Source organism: Nannospalax galili, unplaced genomic scaffold (assembly GCF_000622305.1).
Source record: "Nannospalax galili isolate Female #2095 unplaced genomic scaffold, S.galili_v1.0 scaffold800, whole genome shotgun sequence".
Classification (NCBI taxonomy): domain Eukaryota; kingdom Metazoa; phylum Chordata; class Mammalia; order Rodentia; family Spalacidae; genus Nannospalax; species Nannospalax galili.
In genome coordinates this window covers 2,900,624-2,906,225 of record NW_008347125.1, presented here as the reverse complement: position 1 = coordinate 2,906,225, position 5,602 = coordinate 2,900,624, and positions in this window count along the sequence as shown.

Sequence of the window (5,602 nt, the reverse complement as noted above, 5' to 3'; positions counted from 1 at the left end):
GGATGACTCGGTTTGTATAAAATTCTAGTAAATGTAACTTACATCTGATAACAGAATGTATGCTTGTCTGGGAGCAGTCAGGCATGAGGAAACCTTTGTAGGTGATGAATATATTCATTATCTTGATTGCGTCAATAGTCTATAGGTGCAGACAACTGTGAAAGTTTACAAATGATACCTTGTAAGGGAAGTTTGTTGTATAACTAATTATTCCTAAATAAAGCTATAAAATATACATAGGTGGCTTATGGGGAAGGGAGAAGGAAAGAAGATGGTTAGTGAGTTTGGGTGTAATTGATAGGGAGAATAAGTTGAGGTTTTTGGTTTTTGTTTTATTTTGGTTTTTGTTTTGTTTTGTTTTTTGTTTTTTGACAAGGGTCTTGTGTAGCCCCAGTTGATTTCAAGCTGGAGATGTAGCTGAGAATGACCTTGAACTTCTGATCCTTCTGCCTCTACCTCCCCAGGCTGAGATTACAGGTGTGTGCCACCAAGCCCAGCCAGGATCAATTCCAGGACCTTGCACATACTAGGTGAATGCTCTACAATTGAACTACATTCCCAGGCTCAAGTACAGAGCACTTTTAATGTTTTAAACATAAAAATGTAGGCTGAGCATGGTGGCACATGCCTTTAATCCCAGCACTCAGGAGACACTCAGGCAGGCAGATCTCTGTGAGTTCCAGGCCAGCTGGGACTACAGGGAGACCCTATCTCAAAAAACAAACAAACAAACAACCACCCACAACAAAAAAACACACACACACACAAAAGTGATAAATTTCATCTGGGCCAACTGTATGGCCTTAAACACCCAAAAGGAAAGTATAACCAAAGATTAAAGGGGCCAATATAATTTTTAAGAGTCCATATGCATAGCTAAAGGCTACATAACAAGCAACAATGCCAGAAAGGAGATACCTTCTTTTGAGTTGTTGGCCAGGGTGGCCAAAGGGATTCCCAGATAGTAACCCAGCATAGAACTGGGGAAATGAACAGCAGACCCCAATCTTATCTAAAGGAATATCGACAACTGATTGCTGAACTTTCTCAGCTAAACTAACTGAAGGACCCAGGTCACATTGGCTCCATTTCTTAGGAACCTCCATCTTGTCAGTCTTAAGTCTCTGTTCCTAGAAACTGTAAGTTTCCTTTGCCCCATACTGCAGGCTAAGATTAGGCAAGCCCGGACATGCTTTGTTTATCTGAGTCTAACAGAAACCACCCGAAATTCCTGACCATAAAAAGGCATCCAGAGGCCAATAGGGGCACCCTACAATAAAAGGAAAAATTGAGACATTCCAGGCAGCTGACTATGACTATAACCAATGAAATTTCCCCCCTTACAAGGTATTCAGAGATATCCAATGAATTCAAAGGTTGCCCAGTTTGTGTGGGCTTTTTCAAGAGTTCCCAATAAAAAACCCCACTCATTGTTGGTTGGGGCTGGACTCCATTCATTGGCTCCTGGAGTCTGTGCCCAACTGGTCGTTCAAGAATTGAAATGCTTTTCAATAAAATCTTCTAAATTTCAAAATTTGGTGGGTAGTCTCCAATCATTCCCAAACCTCAAACCCAACATTTTGGGGGCTCGTCTGGGATTCAGGAATACTGGATGGACCCCCCCACACACCCCCTTTCTGGGAAGAGCACTCGTCTGCCGGCCAGCTTCGGTGAGTTTTCCTATGGTTTCTGTTTCTGGTGTCTGGACAGTCTGGGGCTCACGGGAGACCAGGCAGATGTGCCATTGGTCTCAGAGCAGGAGGAGACTGGGGGACGCCACGACTCCTCTCTTAGTGGGGGATCCAGGGAATATTCTGGCCTGGTCCCCTTTGGAAAAGGAGCAGTCTTTTTGACTGACTCCACGTGCTGCAAAATCTTTCCGCCAGCTCACAGAGAGCTTCCTTCTTTGATTCTCTCTGCTTCTTTCTTGCAGTTTCGATTTTGTTACTGTGTGATTCTCTTGTTCCTGTTTGCCTTAATACCTTCTCTCCTCGTATTCTTCCTTGAAATCTCTCCCAAGATGGGTCAACAGGTTTCCTCTATGCCTCTTGACCTATTCCTTGACCATTGCTCAGATTTCCAAAGGCAGTTCATGATAATCGTTTTCCATGTGTTTTGGATTTCATGTAATTTTGTCATGTATGTCTATAAGTTTTCTCATGTGTTGAGATCTCATGTAATTATGTCATGTGTGTCTGTGATCATTGTCTTCATATGTTCCCGTCAAAACAAACTGGCCACTTCAGTTATTATTTTCATTCATTTATTGTGCACAAGATTATTGGTTTTACTTTGATTTGTTTTGGCGTGCCTAATTAAAATACATGTGGAAATTTATTAAAAAGGATATTTTGATAGTACATTCAAAGGTATTATAGATTTGGGTACCCTAAATATCTTTAAATTTGTTGGATAATGTCTCTAGGTCTATTAAATGTTTCACAAAACTTCAAATACTAGTTGTTTATACAAAACAGTATCTGAAGCCAGGTATGGTGGCTCACGCCTTTAATCCCAGTGCTCATGAGGCAGAGGCAGGAAGATCTCTGAGTTCAAGGCTAGCCTGGTCTGCATAGTAAGTTCCATAAGTTCCTGGGGTTACAGGGAGATCCTGTCTCAAAGACCAAAAACAGTATCTGAGCTGGTTGTTTAAGGACCTTATTTGTTACATAACTTTTGGTTTGGGTTTGTTTTCATAGTGTTTGCTTTAAGGTATCTCTTCGGTATGCTCGCTTTGAAAATATTTTGGTTTTGACATTCTCGGTCTAGTTTGTGCTGCTGTCAGATCTCTAAAGGCCTGAAAATGGTTTGAGAAAATGGAGGTCCTCTTGGTTATAGGTTTGATATGTTAACTCATCTTCAGAACTGGAGATGAATGCTGGGACTGGTCTTCCTGCCTGATCCTTTTGGTCTTGTCCTGTTTCTTGCAGCACTGCTCTGTATGCAGACAGATGTGGCCTGTTTGGGGGAGGGGCGCTTTTTGTCCCTGGAAACTCTGCTGGCTTAGATATAGCTCTGTATTTTTCTCTCTTGGAGCAACTCCCCTTTAGCTCTCACGTTTGAGTCTGTATTGAACTGCTTTTATACTAGCTATTGATAAAACTCCCATCAGCAGTTGAAACCAGGAATCTTAGTTTGGCTTGAACAGAGGTCTGGAAGAGCTCCCCCAGGCTCCTGGAGATGGCCACATGGCAGCGGTGCTTTTATTTCCCTGGCTAGAGGACACCCAAGTTAGACACAGTAGCACATGGCTTCTTCTGGGGCATCTTGTAAGAACTGATCCCCAAGATGGCCTGAGCCAGTCTTTTGCCTCCAAAACAGCCTGAGACTAAGGACCCTCTAGTGGACCCTCTTTCTCCCAATTTCATATTGGTGACCACAAAGGGACCCCTAAAATTCTAATAACTTATTTATTTGTTGGTCATGCAGAGATTTTCAAGAGCACACTGAATTTGGCTCTTAAGCTAGCAGGTTAATCTTATCTATTTTGCTATCTTGCCTCAGGGCACTTGGGCTTAGACTGAAACCCTAGGTGGCTTTGGTGGAGCATTTAAAGAATTTAAGGCAGCTTGTCCCATGGACAAACAGAAAAAAGAATTTAAAAGCCTTTTTTTTTTTCCCTGAACTTTTTCTCAGGCAGAGGGGATCGAAATTTTGATATTAGGCCCTATTGGGCACCAAACAAGCTGTGCTCAGACCATATGGTCCTGAGGCGGCTGCTTTTCTAATTAGATCTAAGCATTTTAAATTTCAGTGTACATGAAAAGTCAGGGGCCATGCTTGAGACATATGCTTTCAGAGCAACAATGCAGTAATTTATGTGCTGGACATAGCACCCTGTTCCTTCTGCTGCCTTCAGGAGTGTCTTTTCCAGCATAGCTTGTGATAGGGTTCCAAACAGCAGCTCCCCCGCTCCCCAACAGGGACCTACAGACTTTGGAGCCTGGAAAAGGGAACTTAGCTGATAAGCACCTTGACCTTTAAGGTCAAGAAGAACAAACTCTGCTGAGAAGCAGCCTGCCTTTCCTCTGACCTCCAAAGATAAGATAAGCAGATTTCCTCTTATCTTAAGAGGGGAAAAAGTAAACACATTCAGACCCTAATCCCACCTGCTTCCCCCTCCCTGATTTCTCCCCCAAACATTCCCCCCTTCCACATCCTAAACCCCCATATATAAAGTTCCAGCTCACAACCCGTGGGCTGACATTTTTCCCTTCCCCGAGGGAAACGTGTCCTGTGCAAAATAAAGCTGTATCCCGCTGAGAATTCTATCTGTGCCTCGGTGCCTCCTCCATCCGCGCCACCTGCTCGCTCCCGCCTGTTCTCTACCTATCAGATGGTGCCAAAACCTGGCTCTTACTTCAAGGGACCTCGCACGTAAAACTTTCGGACTCACTTGTCGTTACTGGCCTCTGCGAATACCACTGATTCGGTGTTCGCACCACAGATTTCGGCATTAAGGTACACTTCCACCCTCTATCTTTCTCCCCTCTCCCATTCCTTTCAGCTCTCTCTCCCTCTCTCTCTCCCTCTCTCTCTCCCCTTTCCCCTTCACTACTCTCTGCCAGTTCTCTTTTCATCTCCTTTCCAATCAAATTCGGTCACTCCCGGACCTCACTCAAGGCCACTGGACAGCACTGGTTTCTGCGACCGTTGAACTGCCTGGCACAGTTACTGTGTCTGTCCACACCCACCTGGGAGTCAGACCTGCCTCCCTGTCACACTCAAATCCTTTTCCCTACCTCAGCTCCCTTCCCTTCCTTGCTCCTGCCATCTTTTGCCTTCCCCTAACATCTCATCTTCTCTCCCTCTCTCTTTCTCTCTCTCTCTCTCTCTCTCACACTCTCACTCCCCCTCTCTCTCTCCTCTCCCTCCATTCACTGGCTACTCTGAGCTTCCTCTAGGCCTCTCCATTCTTCTCCATTCCCGGCCCATCTCGGCCTCCTGGCCCACTCTCCTATTGGCTGGTCATGCACCACATTGCAGAACCTCTCCTAACTCGTTTTTACTCGCTCGAAATCACACCGGTGTGTGGGAGGTTCCACCCTGCCTTTGACTACAGGACGCTGTGGTCACTGGCGGGGACACGCACAACTCGTATTCCCCCCCCAGTGATTGCAGGATGATTTTGTTGCCTGATTCTTCTCGTTCTTGTTTTTATGTGACCTAAGCCAAACCTTTATCTTCCTCCTTTCTCTCTCTCCCACTCTACCACTCTCTCTCTCTCTCTCTCTCACTCTCTCCCCTGTAATCTTCCTTTTTGTTCCCCCACCCACCAGCTGAGGTCTTTAACTCTCCTTTCGCTTTCCACCTAATCCGTTGCTATAGGAACAAAACACTCAAAATCTCAGGGTCTCACACCTGTGGCTTGTCTTCTTAAATCTTTAAAAAAGCTAGGATTATCTCAGACTATCAGATCAAAACGCTTAAAATTCTTGTGCACCACTTCCTGGCCTCAGTACAAACTAGATAATAACTCTGTTTGGCCAAACACTGGAACCTTAGACCTCAATATTTTAAAAGATTTGGAAAACTTCTGCCAGCGTAACGGCAAGCAGTCTGAACCACCCTACATCCACGCCTTTCTTGACCTCCGTGCTAA